Source organism: Podarcis filfolensis (assembly GCF_964270895.1).
Source record: "Podarcis filfolensis genome assembly, chromosome: 4".
Taxonomy (NCBI): Eukaryota; Metazoa; Chordata; class Lepidosauria; order Squamata; family Lacertidae; genus Podarcis; species Podarcis filfolensis.
The window spans coordinates 5,574,197-5,593,145 of NC_139607.1; the positions used below are offsets into that span (position 1 = coordinate 5,574,197).

An 18,949-nucleotide genomic window follows, 5' to 3' on the forward strand; every position below is an offset into this window, starting at 1 on the left:
GAAGGGGTAGGGAGTAGAAGAAAGAGAGAAAAGGGGTGGTTAGATTTTTTTTCTGTCTTTTAATAAAAAGTGTTACTTATTCATTTAAATATATACGTATATTGCCTGCCTGACTAATCTGTTCACCTGACTAGGACCATAGGGGTATAAGGTGGGTAATTAACACCAGCAACAACAATTCATAAGCTGTGCAAGCAACTTACAATTATAACAGCAGCCCCCACACACAAAAAATCTGTATGAAGTACTTTATACTATGCTTTGTCCAGTTCTTCAACAATAAACCATGAAGACCCTCAAAACACCAACTAAACCATGTGAGGCAAAACAGGGAGGGTGAAGTTCTCACCCTGCTTTACAGTGCTGAAGGCTCTTGCCAGTTCCTGAGAGGGCGAGGAGCTCAAGGTAGCACAGGCATGGCAGGCGGAGCCAATCCAATCTGCCTGCCAAGGTGCCCTCACTTTCCTGGGCTCCTTGTCTATCACTTCTTCCCCTTTCAGGAACTAGCAGCAACACTCTGCATTGGCAGGTCAGGCACTCGTGACACCAATAGTTCCCGGCTTACCCCTAAGCTACACATTTGTGGCTTCAGAGGGAGTATAACCACATCAAGATCGTCCACCCAGTCTAGGGAACCGCCCACTAACAGTGTCTCAGCCCATTTATCTGACCTACTTAATGGAAAGATTTTCTGGAAGCCTGAAAACAGAGAAGTGTTCTTTTTTTAAAAAAAAATGCATTTCTTTTTATTAGTTAGAGAGGTCACTGTACAAGTCCGTTTTTGAATAATAGCTGCATATTGGTGTGAGCATTGTTTTAGAAAGCGTGAATTGTGTAGATTTGCATGAAAATGCAAGCATAACACAGTTTCTCCCACAACCCAACCCATCCTGAATTTCTTGCTTAGGACTGCTAGATAGAACCATATTCTGTCAAAAGGACCCACGCATCAGCGATCACGTGTCAACTGGACGTGTCCAAAATGGTTGCGGCCTGTATGTTCAAAGCACGAATCTAATGTAAGTAGATCTGACAGATAATGTGTTTCAGCTACAAACTTCGTTTTTTTAATATCAAAGCTACAAGCTCCCCCAATTCTCCCCCAATTGCTCCTTGGCAATTCTGTGCCAAGCCTACGTGTGTGCAAGGGGTACACATAATAGGTAAAGGTAAAGGGTAAAGGGACCCCTGACCATTAGGTCCAGTCATGACCGACTCTGGGGTTGCGGCACTCATCTCGCTTTATTGGCCGAGGGAGCCGGCGTACAGCTTCCGGGTCATGTGGCCAGGATGAGTAAGCCGCTTCTGGCAAACCAGAGCAGCGCACGGAAACGCCGTTTACCTTCCCGCCAGAGCACTACCTATTTACCTACTTGCACTTTGACATGCTTTCGAACTGCTAGGTTGGCAGGAGCAGGGACTGAGCAACGGGAGCTCACCCCGTCATGGGGATTTGAACCGCCGACCTTCTGATCGGCAAGTCCTAGGCTCTGTGGTTTAACCCACAGCGCCACCCACGTCCCTTCACATAATAGGTACTCTACCTTTTAAAATAAATAAATAAATAAATTCAAAGCCTCTCAAGTGGGAACATAATGTAAAAGCCTTGTTGCACTTTTTTCAAACTCAGGCAGGAAATGCCAGCCACCCAACAAATTCACATAATGGGTTCTGACACACATTACCACCAGTGCAGACCCACGCCTTTTCTCTGCATATTTCTCAGTGGAGTCAAACTGCGGATGAGTTATTGATCTGACCAGTGTGGATATGGTGAGAAACCAAGGAATTCAAATACAAAATTTAAGAAGTTGATTGGAAAATAAGGTGTTAGTTAAATGGAATGTTAAGAGATTAGGATTTGCTGGATAAACAATTTGAACTAGAAAACAAGAAGGGGAGGTATGAGGAAGTCAAGGAAATATGTTATTGAAAATTGGTATTGAAATTGATTTGTTTTTAATATTTCTTTTTCTTTTTCTTTTTTGTTTGTATAAAATTGAAAACTCTAATAAATATTTATAAAAAAAGGAATGCAAAAAGGCACCATCGAAACTGACTTAGCTCTGTATTTTTCAATGCTATCAATCATCTCACTCACACGATTCTAAATATATATATTTCAGTTGCAAATTACCAACAGCAAAGGCAATTTCTTTAAGGCTATTCATTCTCTTGTTCCTAAAGAAACAAAGTTGCTTTCATTACCGTGTGTACAGACAGTCAATTGTTTCTTGATTAAAATCAAGTGACAGGAAGGTGATAGGAAGGAAATTACTGATTTATTTGGAGCACAAAGTTAACTGATAGTCAGGAAGGCTGTAGTCAAAAGCGCTTTAAAGGGCAACCCAAAGCAGAGAAGAAGAAAACACAGAAAGAGGATCTGATCACTGTCACATCAGCAAAAAAAGAGGGGGGGGGGAAATGATTTTATGGAATCCCAAGTATGGAAACCAGGAGGAGGGGCTGGCAGAAATTTGGGGGGGGGGAGTCCCTACATTCTGTAAGCTGCTACCAGTTTTATACTACAGCAAATTTGGCCTTTTTATTGAGGGAAACAGACAAGTAATTTCAAGGGAAGCCAGCGGTCGTATTTGACCTAATCATACGAAGAATAGCCCCATTAAAATCAATGCACCTAAGTTAGTTAAGACAACATTGGGTCTGCTCTCAAGTATGACTTAGGTACAACTTCAAATGAGCTTCTTCACTAAAGACTGGCAAAAGGTCCCTGGGGATTTGCATACAGATGCACTACTTGGTGATTCTGGTTTGCAGAACCTTCTGTACAGCATTACACAATGAGCATATCAACAGATGTTCAACTGAGGGTAATCCGACAGCACCAAGCATGTTTAAGGGGGGGAAAAGAGTCCTGGCTTCATGTGCCTCGTTTTGCGCTTCCGAGCGCAATTCAAAGTGTCGGTGCAGACCTTTAAAGTGCTAAGCAGCTTCAGCCTTGTATTCCTGAAGGAGCATTTCCACCCCCCGCACCATCGTTCAGCCCAGACACTGAGGTCCAGCTCTGAAGGCCTTTCAGTGGTTCCCTCACTACGAGAAGCGAGGTTACAAGGAACCAGGCAGAGGGCCTTCTCAGCAGTGGCACCTGCCCTGTGGAACGCCCTCTATCAGATGTCAAGGAAATAAACAATGACGACTTTTCATCTGAAGGCAGCCCTGTTTTGGGAAGCTTTTAATGTGTGATGTTTTGTTTTAAAAGCTGCCCAGAATGGCAGAAGCAACCTACTCAGATAAGTGAGGTACAGGAAATTTATTTTTTATTAAATTCACTTGTGTTAAACCCAAGGAAGACAAGCGGGTATAGCCTGAAATAAATTATTATAATTATCACTATTATTTATTAAATTTGTATACCACCCTTCATCCAAAGATCCCAGGGCAATTGACAAGACAAAAATACAAAACAAGAATACAAAATACATAGTAAAACAAAAACAACCCAATAACCTGCCTCCCACAAAAACAAATTAAAGGAAATGTCATTAAAAACATACAATAATTTGGGACTGGAAGTTTCACTTATTTTTTAAAAGAAGGTCTAAAATCCTGAACTTTACATTTGAATCCCTGAATTTTAATGGAAGAAGAAAAATTCTTTATGTTATAACTCCATGCTGGCCTTTCCTTGTGTCTTTGAGTCCTCCCTGCTATAATCTGACACAGGTATTTCACAGAGGGAGGGGGAAGCAGCTAGCAAAAGGGAGTATTTCCAGTATATTGTTAGCATTTCGAAAGGTTAATCTATAGGTTAAACGCTGATTATTTTCTTTTCTGCTGACAACAGCAATTTGCTTTTAATTAGGTTTTCTCATTTTTTTCTGCCTGAACAATAATACAATCCTATCTTGCTGACCCAAAAGGGAATAGTTTGGCAGGGATTAAATCTTTCAATGCACAATAAAGAGGGAAGAGGAGGAGGAGGAGGAGGAGGAGGAGGAAGAAAGCCCATCACCCTCATTCATGATAAACTGACACATTTCGTGAAATAGACACGGCTCCATTTCGAAGCTTTCAGTGGAATGAATGGAAAGCCTCAGCACCAAACTTGCATGTTTCATGACCTCATCCAGAAGCTAAACAAACTAAACTCAAGTTCAAACACAACTAACATCTATTTTCGTTTGGGCTTTAAATGAGTAATAAGCCGTTTTTAAGTCAGAATGAAAATATGCTTGTGGCCCTTTAAGCCATGTCAAATTAGTCTCTTGAGAGATTTATTTCTCATTTAGTTTGCTTTCCTCAGTAACAGCTCCCGAGATCTAAGGCACTTAATTTTGGTGTAGGGTTTATGCAAGCTTTGCTAGCTGATAAGTTGGTAAAGTTTATATGGGGCTTTGGAACTGTTTGTCAGAAGAGCGATTTAAATGCATATTCTTGGTGATGAAATGCATTATCTGCACATATTCTCAGGGATGTGCCTGGAGCAACCCATTTTAAGTAGATGTATATTTTTCTTCACTCCCTGTTCCCCCGTCAATTATAATACTGGGGACATCCAGCCAATATCAGAAACATTTCTTTTGCTAACGCTGCATCAGTGTTAACCCTGGTTAGTGCTAACTGTGCATTGCCTGGCCTCATGCAACAGAAATGTTTCACAGCAGCAACCCTCTCTAGTGGCAGATGGGGAATTTTCAGTCCCCGCCCCCATTGCTACAGTTCTTGAGGGAAGGGGAAACCTTCAAAATATTGTGTGTGCATCGTCTCTGGAATGGGGTGGGTGGGTGGAAATATAGTAATATTTTAGCTGAAAATTGAAGCACTTGGTATAATAAGGGGGTATAATTGCTTATATGAGTCCCATTAGAAAGTAAAGCACCATTCTCCAGCCTAAGGTTGCTACTTGTATTTCCTCCTTTTGGAGGTGACACATATCACAAAGACATATCCTCCAACATTTCTCCAATTAAAATAGGGACATCCCATTCCATAATGATAATTTTACTATTTATACCCCATACTTACTGGGTTGCCCCAGCTACTCTGGGCAGCTTCCAAAATATATAAAAACATAATAAAACGTTAAACATTAAAAAAAAAAACCCTTCCCTATACAGGATTGCCTTCAGACAGCTCTGGAGGCGGATAACTCGATACCCTCCAACATATCTCCAATGAAATCAGGGCCATCCTAAAGGAAAGTGGGACATTCTGGGATCAAATCAGAAACCGGGATGATTTCTCTAAATCAGGGATGTCCCTGGAAAATAGGGACACTTTGAGGGTCTGACACAGGTTTGCATAAGATAATTTCTATCTATAGATGCATATTGAGAAACAATGACTGTAATTTCAAAAGAAATTAGTACATCTTGCCATAGTGGGAAAGACCTGCCTGTGTACGTGCTTAATCTGTCCAGATGCTGAATTTCACAGAATAATAAAATAATAATAAAATCACAGAATAATAAAATAATAATAAAATCACAGAATTGAGGGCCATTGAGTCCCACAACCTTCCCTGGAGGGGCTTGAATTACCAACATTCTGGTTAACAGCCAGACACACTGACCCATCGCACAATTTCCAGGTCCCTCTTCAGCCTTAAACCTGACTGGACTCAGCAACTGTTTCAAATCAAGGACACCATCAAATAGAGGACTGATATCTGAAAAGTGGGGCACATCCACCCCATGCCCTGCTGCTTTTCTGAGGGGGCGAGGAGGACGCTTTTTAGTGTGTGAGAGAGAGACTGTTAGAAAGGAGGCTGCTGGAGCACACAGCACTAAAGGCTAAGCACTCAAGTATCCATAAAGTGATAACTTGTCCATCTAAATAAACCACCACAGATTTTCTTTAAAAAAATCATTCCAGTCTTCCAAATAGAATCAAGTCATACATTAAGCTGTGAATCATCAAGTTTATCCTGGTTTCCAAACGAGTATTGATTCCGCCCACGTTACAATACAGATCCACAGGATACAGAATGTGTTGCTTATGTTCTAGGCCAGGCATGGCCAAACTTGGCCCTCCAGCTGTTTTGGGACTACAATTCCCATCATCCCTGACCACTGGTCCTGTTAGCTAGGGATGATGGGAGTTGTAGTCCCAAAATAGCTGGAGGGCCAAGTTTGGGCATGCCTGTTCTAGGCTTTATTTCAGAAATTTCTAGGAGCTACAGCTAAGAGAAACAGGTTGTGCCACACACACACACACACACACACACACACACAGTCTCTACCCTGGAACATAACAACGAACCATCAGCAACACTGCAAGGGCCTTTTGGGAGCCAAACTTGTTTCACAGTTACTCAGACACAAGCCTCGTTGGAGGAAAGAGCAAAGCCATGCACATATGAACCTGCCATGGACTAAGGAAGAGAACTGCTCAGTCTTGCCTGTTGCAACCTACTCCAGCTGGCAGTCTCAATCAAGAGTTTTCCCAGTGCTTCTACTGTACCAAAGACTTTTTAACTAGTGACACCAGAGACCAAAAGCTAAAACCTCCTTGATGCAAAAGAACACGCTCTGCAACTGGCATCTTCCCATCCAGGGTGAGTTCATCCTTTCTGCTCTAATTACACTGCCCCTTCCATCTCAAATCTCTTCCTGGTCGGCACTGTAAGATGAAGTGAGAAATTATGATCATGAGTGGACTAAGTAAGATGAGAAGGGATGCTTTCTGGAATGCACACAGCCTTGGTTTTTTGGCTTTGTTTTTTTAATTCCTTTGCACAAAGAAGAAAGCATAATGTTGACTTAATGGTAATTATCTCTTCCCTGCACTGTCACCAAACAATGGCTTTCTCCCAATTTTCTGAAGTTGTTTCATCACCACATACAATGACACCACTTTAAAGCTGTTCCTGCTGCTTTTAATTTTATAATTACATTAATTTGTTTCCCTTTTCTTCATAAAAACGTCACTGAGATCTCTGTATCGAGTTTTTTTTCCTCCCACACGCTGAAGTATTTCATTGAATTCTCCTCCCCTCCCAACATCATCCTTCCCCCACCCACCCCCAAATTATTTGTTCTCCAAACAATCCAGAATAAATCTGGTTATCAGTCTTGGCTGCTTGAATATATAATGACGCAAGTGCTGATAAAACTGTACAAGCCATCTGTCTCCAAATTTAAATATTTTGAAGGCAAACACAGTCGAACATAAGCAAGAACTCCTTAAAATTGCCTTTGTAAATATTTATATCTGATTGTGCTCAAAAATAATGCCTTTTGTTGTTGTGTTTTTATTCTGTTAATAGCTGTCAGGCAGCCTCACATTCATGTTGCCTCAAAAGCAGGCAGGTGGAAGACAAGAGAATAATCTGTGCCAGTCAAGTGCCTGCTCTTTCCTAATGGTGGAAATTCTGAGTGGTCTTTTATCTCATTTTATTATACCCAGAAGCTAAACTCTTATTCCATTGATTAACTCACTGCCGCAATTAGTGAGTAGCTTCTGGCAAGCTGACCCACCGCATTTCCACCTCCTGCTTCAAAGGCCTTTTGCTCAAAGGCTGGATAATTATCCTTTGACTCAGGAAGAGTCAAGACCTCAACATTACCAGCTCTCTTCTGCCCCCAAATAAATCCCACTCAAAGATATATATATATATATATTTGCTGCTAGGTATGAGGAAGCACATCCTGGATACAAACAGCCATATAATTCCATACAGCTTTGACCGGAAGGTAGCAAAAGTCATTTTTTATTATTATGACCTATTTGTATTGGATTAGATTGTTATAAGATATGTGAACACAGCTGTATACTTTGTCGTTCCTTTAGCTTCTAAGCCACCTTGTGTTCAGCAATATAGGAAGGTGATACTCAAAAGTGGAAGTGGTGTGATGGTGGATATTGGGGACCCACTAGCAGTGACCTGAAGCAATGCCTAGTCTGAAAAGGTTGGCAAACTGCACAAGGACGTGCTGGGTTTTAAAAATTGGCCACAACTTTATTGAGTCCAGATCTTGGTTGGATTGGGCTCAGGCTTTGGGTGTAAATCCCTTTGAGACCCGCGGGTGGATGGCTGAAGCATAACATGGGTCTTCTGTGAGATGCAGGTCTACATGGAGGGCCCTCCTAAGCCCATCTGCTGCATGCCTTGGATTTTGGACACAGACCTCCAACTAGACCCCTCTAATAGGGTACCTTGCTCTGAGGTGAGGGTTAGGCACCACTTCACCCCCATGAAATGTTAAACTAAGGATTCCAGCCCCATTGCCTATATCTGCCATAGTTGTGACTATTGATATGGGGAAGGCAAAACCTCAAACAGGGCCAATCTGTTTGCAGGCATATTCCTTCCCATCTCCAAATATGGGAACCAATATAGAACCACAGCAAAGCCAATAGCACATAAACCTAGGAAGGAAAAGGTTGGAAGACATAATCATAGCATAACTAAATAGGGTGGGAAAGATGTTCTTTGGCAGACTGCTGTTGGGCACAGCCAGCTTTTATAGGCTGAGGGCGGACTAGAGCAGGGGTCGGTAACCTGCGGGCCATGGACCACATGCGGCCCACAGGGGTCGTTTAAATGGCCCACGAGCCACCCCCAAATTGAGCCACCCCTTGGTGAGTCCCCACGTGCTGCACTAAACCAGCGCAGCGTGGAGCGTGGACTTGCTTCCGCAGCGCTGGAAATCGCGCATGCGCAGATGCCGAAAATCGTGTCTGCACAGATGCGATCTGGCCCACAGGGCAATCTCCGCGGGAGTGAACCGGCCCAGGTGAGGTAAACCTTGCCGTCCCCTGGACTAGAGTGAAGCCTGCTCCCCTCCCCTCCACTCTCAAGCCCCGCCTACTTGCCCCAGCTGGCTTGGCCAGGGTTCAAATGACTGGATTCAGTTTTACACATTCAGCTTTACGTGCTTGGAGATATATATATATATATATATATATGGACGGGCATCCGAGGGAACAAAGGCTTTGGCAATCCCACCTGCCGTTGAACCCAGTGTGTTTTGACTAGACACGTTTTCTGCTTTATGTGCTATCCCCAGAATGTAAGCCCAGCTTAAGTTGAGAGTTTGCCTGTATTCCAAACTCTGTTTGGAAGCTTTTGGTAGAGGTGGCTGCCAAATGAGCTGGCAGATGAGTGTCGACCTGTGCTTTGAGGATTGAGCCCTGGGTCACGTGGCCAAGATGAATGGAGATTAGAATATGTGGAAGTTTATCCCTGCCCTGCCTCCTTTTCGGGACTTATGCTGCCTTTAATTCCATTTGTTTAAGTTCCACCAGCTGAGCCAGGGTGTGGCATTTATGTTGGCCGAGGTCCAGGAAAGCCCAAGATGGAAAGATGGTGGAAAGACATTGAACCTTGCACGAATAAATGCACGTCGGTGTGGTACTGATGAAAGAGATGACATATATGATGGAAGGCCAAGTGGTGGGGTTATTCCGTGATACCTGGGGGAGCAGACACCCCCACCCCTGGCGAGGTTGTGTTGATTTTCAATGTCCGCTAATCTTTGCTCAATAAGGCTTTTGGCTGAGAAGATCTGCAGAAAATCATGGGGTGTGTGCGTAATTCCTAGTAAATGACTGGTGGGCTTAATGCAACTTGGAGGGTCACAAGTTGTGGCAGCTTGACTCAGCAGAACTCAGGGAGGGGAGGCCTCTGAGTCTAATCCTGCCATCTCTTCTTCAACTTCATTGTTATTATTAATATTTATTCTAGGTCCCATCCTATGTTAATATGCATGATTAATATGCATGAGAGGCAAAGGCTGAGGGCAAATCCACTAGCACCTTTTCCATACTCCAAATTAAAAATACCGCTATAAAAAGGAGTTTAGTTCACGGGCGGAATATCAGTGTTATGTTCTAGATGCAGGCAGTCACCTTGAAAAAAGTGGCGGAGGAGAAACCAAGCAGGATTCTGCAAAACCTTTTGTTAGCAAATAAATGGGGATTACAGTTTTACACATCTCTCCCACAGATTTTATTCTTCGGTCACAGACAAAACGTCAACATTTGGAGATGGAGATGGTCCAAATACAACACACAGGCAGCCAAAGCAGCAGATTCTCTCCCCGGGAGAATATGGTTATTTAGACAGACTTTATAGCTCAAAAAGAACAGATACCAGCACATCTTTGTAAATCCGTACCTTCTATTTCACGACGTGGACCTCATCCATCTTTTTAACTGCTGAAGCTACTGCTGAGGAGAACATTACCACAACTAATTCTGTCTTTTCCAAATTAGCATTTTTGTCGCATTCCCCATCTTTTCCAAATAAATTTTTAAAAAATTTATGCAAGGGATTGAAATGAACCTTCTGCATTTGACATATTTGCTAATAAAAGCAGAGCACCCACAGCACTGGATTAATATCCACTTTATTAACACATATTTTCTGTTATTTAGTTGAGATGTTTTAGCCAGCTGCTAGGGAGATAAAATGAATAGAAATTTATTGAGTTTGCTTATGCTTTTTGCTGAGAGAAATGCAGAACAATCTAGACTAAACACCGAGAACTATTTGGCCATCCAATAGACATACTGAATATTTCTGAGTGCTGCAGATGGAAGTGGTGCCATGCTTCCTTCACTGACTGGAAAAGTTAAAGGGGCAGGATGGTGCATCCCTGTTCAGGGAACAGGGCAGTCACTTACAGACTCCTTGTTAAAACCGTGTTTATGGAAGATAAACATACTCATCTACGAGTGATCGCCAAAGAAGAAGGCAACCTAAGGCCCGGGGGCTGGATGTGGCCCAATTGCCTTCTCAATCCGGCCTGCGGACGGTCCAGGAATCAGCATGTTTTTACCTGAGTAGAATGTGTGCTTTTATTTAAAATGCATCTCTGGGTTATTTGTGGGGCATAGGAATTCGTTCATATTTTTTTAAAAAATATAGTCCGGCCCACCACATGGTCTGAGGGACGGTGGACCTGATCTAGAAGCTTTTGGGTAATAGACATGCAGGTGTCAGTGTCTGCAGAAACTACTATAGTCCAGTGGTTGCCTAACCATACCTTCCACACTACACAGGTATTTGAATCACTACCACTTTGCACCCCTGGACTGCCACGGTGTGAACACCTTGCACATCTCAGTTGCATTTGCCCTGAATGCTGCTGTGGATGCCTGCAGCTTTAAGCTGATCAACAGGATAGAACTGATCCCCTTATATCTGGGCAGTGCTTTTTTCCAGGGGGTACTCATGGGTATGCAATACCAAACCTTTTTTGTTGCTGTTAAAAAGGGTAGTGCTTGCTGTAGCAATTTCATGGTGAGTACCGACACCTATTTTTCTAGAAAAAAAGCACTGCATCTGGGATAGACTAAGTGATTTTTGCTATTTTCTTAAATTATAAAATAAGTATGATAGATTTTGTTGCATATGTTGCTTAGACATTCATTTGTCCTAAGATGTTCTAAAAAGCAACAATCACCTGTTGTGTAGATTTCCATGTTATTTCACATATATTGAAAGTATATCAATTTGTTAAAGCTAACTGCCTGCAGTATGTATACAGATTCCAACATCAGTAGCACAAGAGCTGCAGAAGTTGTCACAGCAGCAGAAATCCAACATTGGATCTCTCTCTGATCCATAGAGGAAGAGATCCATGGAGGAAGAGATCCAACACTTTCTGTTTTTGTTGTTGTTTAGTCGTTTAGTCGTGTCCGCCTCTTTGTGACCCAATGGACCAGAGCACGCCAGGCATTCCTGTCTTCCACTGCCTCCCGCAGTTTGGTCAAACTCATGTTGGTAGCTTTGAGAACACTGTCCAACCATCTCGTCCTCTGTCGTCCCCTTCTCCTTGTGCCCTCAATCTTTCCCAACATCAGTGGCTTTTCCAGGGAGTCTTCTCTTCTCATGAGGTGGCCAAAGTATTGGAGCCTCAGCTTCAGGATCTGTCCTTCCAGTGAGCATTCAGGGCTGATTTCCTTCAGAATGGATAGGTTTGATCTTCTTGCAGTCCATGGGACTCTCAAGAGTCTCCTCCAGCACCATAATTCAAAAGCATCAATTCTTTGGTGCTCAGCCTTCTTGATGGTCCAGCTCTCACTTTCATACAACACTACTTGGTAAACCATAGCTTTAACTCTACGGACTTTTGTCGGCAAGGTGGTGTCTCTGCATTTTAAGATGCTGTCTAGGGATCCAATATTTTCTAGGCCCCTAAAATAAACATATTATTCTGTCCCCCCACATCTCGGAATCATTCTTTAAGGCAGGTTGGCTAATCCCTGGTCCAGCCAGGTGATTTTCCCTGGCCTTCAGAGACACCAACATAACATCTCCCACCCCCCACCAACTATGTTGGGTACTCTGCTGTTATATGGTGGACAGCATACGTTTCTGCTTCAAGGGAGTGGGGTGGAGAGAGGATTTAAGTCATGGGAAATCGTTCTGTGATTGCCAACTGGGCTCATGGGTTTAAATCCCACTCCCTTGTTGCTGTCATTGCACTCTCTCTCTCTCTCTCTCTCTCTCTGTGTGTGTGTGTGTGTGTGTGTGTGAGAGAGAGAGAGAGAGAGAGAGAGAGAGAGAGAGAGAGCACAATACAGTGATACCTCAGGTTAAGTACTTAATTCATTCTGGAGGTCTGTTCTTAACCTGAAACTGTTCTTAACCTGAGGTACCACTTTAGCTAATGGGGCCACGATTTCTGTTCTCATCCTGGAGCAAAGTTCTTAACCCGAGGTAATATTTCTGGGTTAGTGGAGTCTGTAACCTGAAGCATATGTGACCCGAGGTACCACTGTAATTCAGCAACTACAGTTTTTGGTTGGCAAAAATCCTTTGGAGGGAACCTTGAAGGGCAATGTGGCCCTCAGGCTGTAAAAGATTAATCATCCCAAAAGGAAAAGGAAAGGAAAGAAGAAAGATGGACTCTACATAGTAGTTGTATTGTGTTGTTCAAACTTCAAGAAATGAACTTGACACCTGACCTATGCAAGTAACACCCCCAGGAAGTTCCCAGACTGCAATACCAAGATCAAAAAACGGACACAGAATGTTCTGGTCTTCCTTGCCTCACACCAACCACAGTTCTTACTGTAGGCTCACCAGGCAGTAACTTCACTTAAGTTGAATCTGGCAAGTGCCAATGCAATACACTATTTAAGAGTGCTAGACAAGGACTGGACAGGCCCAGGTTCAAATTCAGATCCCCACTTAGCTAATAAAACTGGCTGTGTGGCCGCGGGCCAGCCACACCTTCTCAGACTAGTCTATCTCACAGAAATGTAGTGAAAGTAAGATTAGGAAAAGGCAGGAAAATTGTCACGAAGGCAAGATCCAAAATACAGGGTAATGAGGGCAATAAACATAGTGTTCTACATGCACAGTTCCCTTTAGTGAATAATTTAAAAAACCTGCTAAACCTGTTTTACCAAAGATGACAGTGAGACAAAGGAATGTGTGACTAAACAAAGGGCAGCAATGCTTTAGCCGTATCACTTTCAACTCTCTTTTCTTAAAAAAAAAAGGATTGTCTCTTTCTTTCCAGCCAAAATTGCATTTCAAGAGTTTTATTGAGACATTGGATATACTTCAGCTATTTTCTATTTTAAAATGCTTCAAGGGAGCTAAAATCCAGTCCTGCTGAATGGATGACATTACATCAATGTCAAGGAAGGCAGTGCTACCTCCACTGAGTTCATCAGCGTCTCTAATTCCCTCAAACACCTGTGCACCTCAGTGGCTTTATGATTATGAATAGTTCCACTGACTAGAACAGGACTACTCATACCTTTAAAAAGTTACTTGCAAAAACTTCTATATTAGTACACATATTTTCCCACCTTGAAAACTAACAGTTTCCTACTGCTGTCCTGATGAACACTCTTTTATCTTCACATTTTCAGTCCTGATGTGCAGAGAACCATGGATCTTCTGGTTGAACTCTCTCTTTTTCCAACCGTGAAACATGCCTTAAGAACACCTTTGATGTTCTCTGACTATCTTTATTTCTCACCCTTCATATTTTTGATTTGGTCACAGTGCTCAGTGGATGAAGTGCACTGCAGGTTCTTAGCAACCATAGGGTAGCTACCAAGCATCAGTTTAAATTACACACAAAGCATCTGGTAATTAATTTGAGGTGAACACTTTTGTGAATGACTTCATTTGCACCTACTGCCAATGAAGGCAAACAAATGCCAAAAAAAAAAAAAAAAAAAATCTCATAGATTTTAATGGGACTTGCTTCCAATGAAATGTGATTAGAATGAGAACCAAAGGCACATTCTTACCTAACCCAAAAGCAACGGGCAGCTTTTTAAATAAGATTTGTAAAGGAAACTATGAATGTACAAGATGGGGCAAACCTGGATTTATTGCTGCATTTATCAGATATCAGCTGGCTCAACTGGCGATCTCCTGAATCCTAAACTGCTCACCCCACTGGATCTTGCCGTAGGATTGCCCACTATGTTAGCTCCACTGATTTCAATGTGACTACTCTGCATAAATGTTAGTTGAACACCACCCAATATTTAGGTCCTCGAAGAGCTTCATAGGTCAAGCTGTTTCAACTGCAATAAATTGGCAACTGAAGCATCAGCCAGACCTGCTACTTTTTAAAAATTACATTGAGATTTCCCCATAAGCAGTGAGTCAGCATTTCCTATTACATTGTTCTCATATATATTTACCTTGAAAAAACAACAATGGATAGCATACTTAAAACCTCAGAAACCATGAACTAAACTAATTTTAACTTGATGAAACCTGTTTTCCAGATGACTACAAAGAAAGAAACAGTTGAGAAAAACATTTGGAAATGTAATTTGGGAAAACAGGAGATACTTTCTATGGATTTAAGCAGTAATTTATGTTTTATACAAGCTCCATGTTATATAAAAAAAATGAACATGCTAGTTATGGTTTACAGATATTTCCTGCTGCCTACTGTTCACAATAGTGTGATTATTCAAATCTTTAAAATAATAATAATATTTTTTAATCCCAAACTTGTGCCCCCTTCAAATAGCTCTTTGTCTTGTGCCAACAATGTCACCCTTAAGAGACAGACTAATCTAAAAGTGAAGTTGTGAAAAATTTAATTGCCAAATTTAAACTGATGATTATCCATTCACTGGCTGAATTAATGGATTAATCATCAACTTCCAGAGCCTCAAAATGATTTAGACCTAATCATACGCAATCAGTGATGAATACACTAAAACGATCTGTTGGACATCATTGTTAAGGGACCATTATAGAGTTAAATTTAGAAATTCCTATTATTATGAGCTGGGGTCAGTCTCTATACACTTAGACTTTTATTTCTTGTTATTTTAGCTCAGTATTTCTTTCCAGCTATAAAACAGCATGACATTTGGCCTGCAATAACAGTAAGAGTTTGATTTTTTTTTAAAGGGCTCCTATAAATTATATGTACCTCAACACTCCCTAATCTAACTCTTTTTACATATATGATGAAGTTCTTTATATCACAGTGTATATAAAATTACAGTAAGAATCCTGATTCTGACCCCATTCCTGATTCTGACCCTAAAAACTCATAAGAGGATAGCAATATCTCAGGTGCACTCAGTAAGTAAAACAACATTGGAACAGGCCAGACTAGCGTAAGTACTACTTCATTATCTGGCAGTCATGTGGTTGCTGTTTTTTTAAAATACAGTGGACGCTCAAGTTGCAAACGTGATCTGTATGGGAAGCATGTTCGCAACCCGCAGCATTCGCAACCTGCAGTGCCTCATCTGCACACGAGCGGGTCGCAATTTGGCGCTTCTGCGCATGCGCAAAGCACTATTTAGCGCTTCTGCGCAAGCGCCAAAACCCGGAAGTAACCTGTTTTGGTACTTCGGGGTTCAGCGCAGTGCGCAACCCAAAAACACACAACCTGAAGCATCTGTAACCTGAAGTATGACTGCACTGATGATGATAACAGCAACATCTACTTATTTTTCAAATGCTGCTTTTCGAAACATAGTATTGGGCAGTAGTTTTTTTCTAGAAAAAAAAAGTTGCAGGCACTGCGTACCCTTGATTACCCTTAGAAAAAAAGCACTGGAGGCAGCCAGGTTCATCTGTTACAGTTACAGCAAAAGCAAGCAAACTAAATAATCTTGTAGGTGTTATGTACTGAGTTGAATAGGATCCAAAATGCGGCAGTCTGATTGGTCCTAGAACAATGCAGCAGTATGATTCAGCAAGGCATTTGACAAGGTGCCCCATGATATTCTTGTAAAGAAGCTGGTAAAATGCGGTCTTGACTATGCTACCACTCAGTGGATTTGTAACTGGCTGACTGACCAAACCCAAAGGGTGCTCATCAATGGTTCCTCTTCATCCTGGAGAAGAGTGACTGGTGGGGTGCCACAGGGTTCTGTCTTGGGCCCGGTCTTATTCAACATCTTTATCAACGACTTGGATGATGGACTCAAGGGCATCCTGATCAAATTTGCAGATGACACCAAACTGGGAGGGGTGGCTAACACCCCAGAGGACAGGATCACACTTCAAAACGACCTTGACAGATTAGAGAACTGGGCCAAAACAAACAAGATGAATTTTAACAGGGAGAAATGTAAAGTATTGCACTTGGGCAAAAAAAAATGAGAGGCACAAATACAAGATGGGTGACACCTGGCTTGAGAGCAGTACATGTGAAAAGGATCTAGGAGTCTTGGTTGACCACAAACTTGACATGAGCCAACAGTGTGACGCGGCAGCTAAAAAAGCCAATGCAATTCTGGGCTGCATCAATAGGAGTATAGCATCTAGATCAAGGGAAGTAATAGTGCCACTGTATTCTGCTCTGGTCAGACCTCACCTGGAGTACTGTGTCCAGTTCTGGGCGCCACAGTTCAAGAAGGACACTGACAAACTGGAACGTGTCCAGAGGAGGGCAACCAAAATGGTCAAAGGCCTGGAAACGATGCCTTATGAGGAACGGCTAAGGGAGCTGGGCATGTTTAGCCTGGAGAAGAGGAGGTTAAGGAGTGATATGATAGCCATGTTCAAATATATAAAAGGATGTCACATAGAGGAGGGAGAAAGGTTGTTTTCTGCTGCTCCAGAGAAGCGGACACGGAGCAATGGATCCAAACTACAAGAAAGAAGATTCCATCTAAACATTAGGAAGAACTTCCTGACAGTAAGAGCTGTTCGACAGTGGAATTTGCTGCCAAGGAGTGTGGTGGAGTCTCCTTCTTTGGAGGTCTTTAAGCAGAGGCTTGACAACCATATGTCAGGAGTGCTCTGATGGTGTTTCCTGCTTGGCAGGGGGTTGGACTCAATGGCCCTTGTGGTCTCTTCCAACTCTATGATTCTATGATTCTATGGTCTGCAGGAGCCACCCAATCCAGCTCCAGATGGAAGTGAATCCACAACCTGATTGGCCTACAGGAGAATTCCGGAATTAGCCAATCACGTGCAGCCCATTGTGTAAATAATGTATATAAAGCAGATACTTTGAGGGGGCATTCATTCCTCCTCACCACTATGAGCTGAATAAAGAGCATGAAATCCACTCTCGACTCTGAGTATATTTCAGTAGCATTTTAAAGAATAAGAAGAAAACAAGTTTTTTTCAATGAAGTTTATGCAATAATACATGTTTTAGAGTTTCAGGTGTTGCAAAACTGGCTGCAATCCTAAATATGGTTGAACCATCTTATACAAACCCTGGTTAGGCTTTCAATGATAGGGCAGAATTAAGAGGCGAGGGTCACTCTTGCACTCCTCTATCCACTGTGGGGAAGTGGGCAGGGGATGAGAGAGAGAAAGAGAGAGATTTGGAGCATGCTGGGTAGCTTTGATGGTTTTGAATCTTTTTCTCCCAACACCCGTGATGCGCTCCCTTTCAACCATACTGATGCAAAGAACCAACATCACCAACATCATCAGGGAGCTGAAGCTTTCTTTGGTTGCAAGAAGGGAGGCACCCAAAATCTCTCTGCAATGTGTGGGCTTGCTTTCTGGTGTCACAGAGCAGGACACCCAATATATCCTACGGATACTTTCCCAGTGACCATAGGATTCTGGTTTTTTATTTTTGAAGGAGTAGGTTTGTGTCAGGGAAATGTGGCACACACTGCATTGTACATTACACAAATATCCCATCTGTGTTAATTCTGATAAAACTGTCCTGATTTTCACTTCTCAGATGAATGTGTGGTGCAGAACTTAGTTATCACAGATTACTTTAGGATGCAAAGTGGTGGCCAAGTCACCCAAACAGTTGCTGCTGCTGTCATTTACAGCAGCAGCCCCCTCTATCAAGAGAGAGAGAGAGAAATAGAGAGGGGGGGGAGAAGTCTTGTTTGGGAGGGGGAAGAGGCTGTCTGTTGCTAATGGTGAGCCCCAATGCTAAGAAACTGCTGGAGGATTTGTCTTCCCCCTTAACAACTTCAGTGAAATGGCTGCCCCAAATTTGGCTGCCCACAAATAGTGTGGGAATTTCAAGAAGGCATTCTGTGTACAGTACAGTGGTACCTCAGGTTACAGATGCTTCAGGTTACAGACTCTCCTAACCTAGAAACAGTACCTCGGGTTAAGAACTTTACCTCAGGATAGAACAGAAATCTTGCGGCGGTGGCGCAGCAGCAGTGGGAGGCCCCATTAGCTAAAGTGGTACCTCAGGTTAAGAACAGTTTCAGGTTAAGAACGGACCTCCAGAATGAATTAAGTTCTTAACCAGAGGTACCACTGTATTTGCCTGATGTGTCATGGGAAGCAAATCTGCAGTTTCCATATAGGAGAAATATTTGAGAATTTCAAGGAAGTTGAAACAGTTTGGACAACATGCCAATTTTTTTCAAGCAGGATAGAGCCCTGTAGAGTAATCAGTCTTGGGAAGACACTGCAGTTCTGAAGGCAAATACAATAGCACCATTTTATGTAACCTCATTCCACTGTCAGTCATTCCCCCCCCCCCCAATTGAAATTCCTAATTTGGATTCAGAGGTTGATGAGATGGAGGAGTCCTTTGATGTTTGGAAAGTGTAGAGTGGAATTTCAACCTTAAAACTGGAAGGAAGAGGC

General features: G+C 42.4%; 1 protein-coding gene across 8 annotated transcripts in view; it reads right to left on the minus strand.

Annotated features, from left to right (window-relative positions):
- Positions 1 to 18,949, minus strand: part of PCDH9 (protocadherin 9) — a 752,451-nt gene that overhangs the window by 2,351 nt on the left and 731,151 nt on the right. The gene's annotated exons all lie outside the window — the stretch shown is intronic.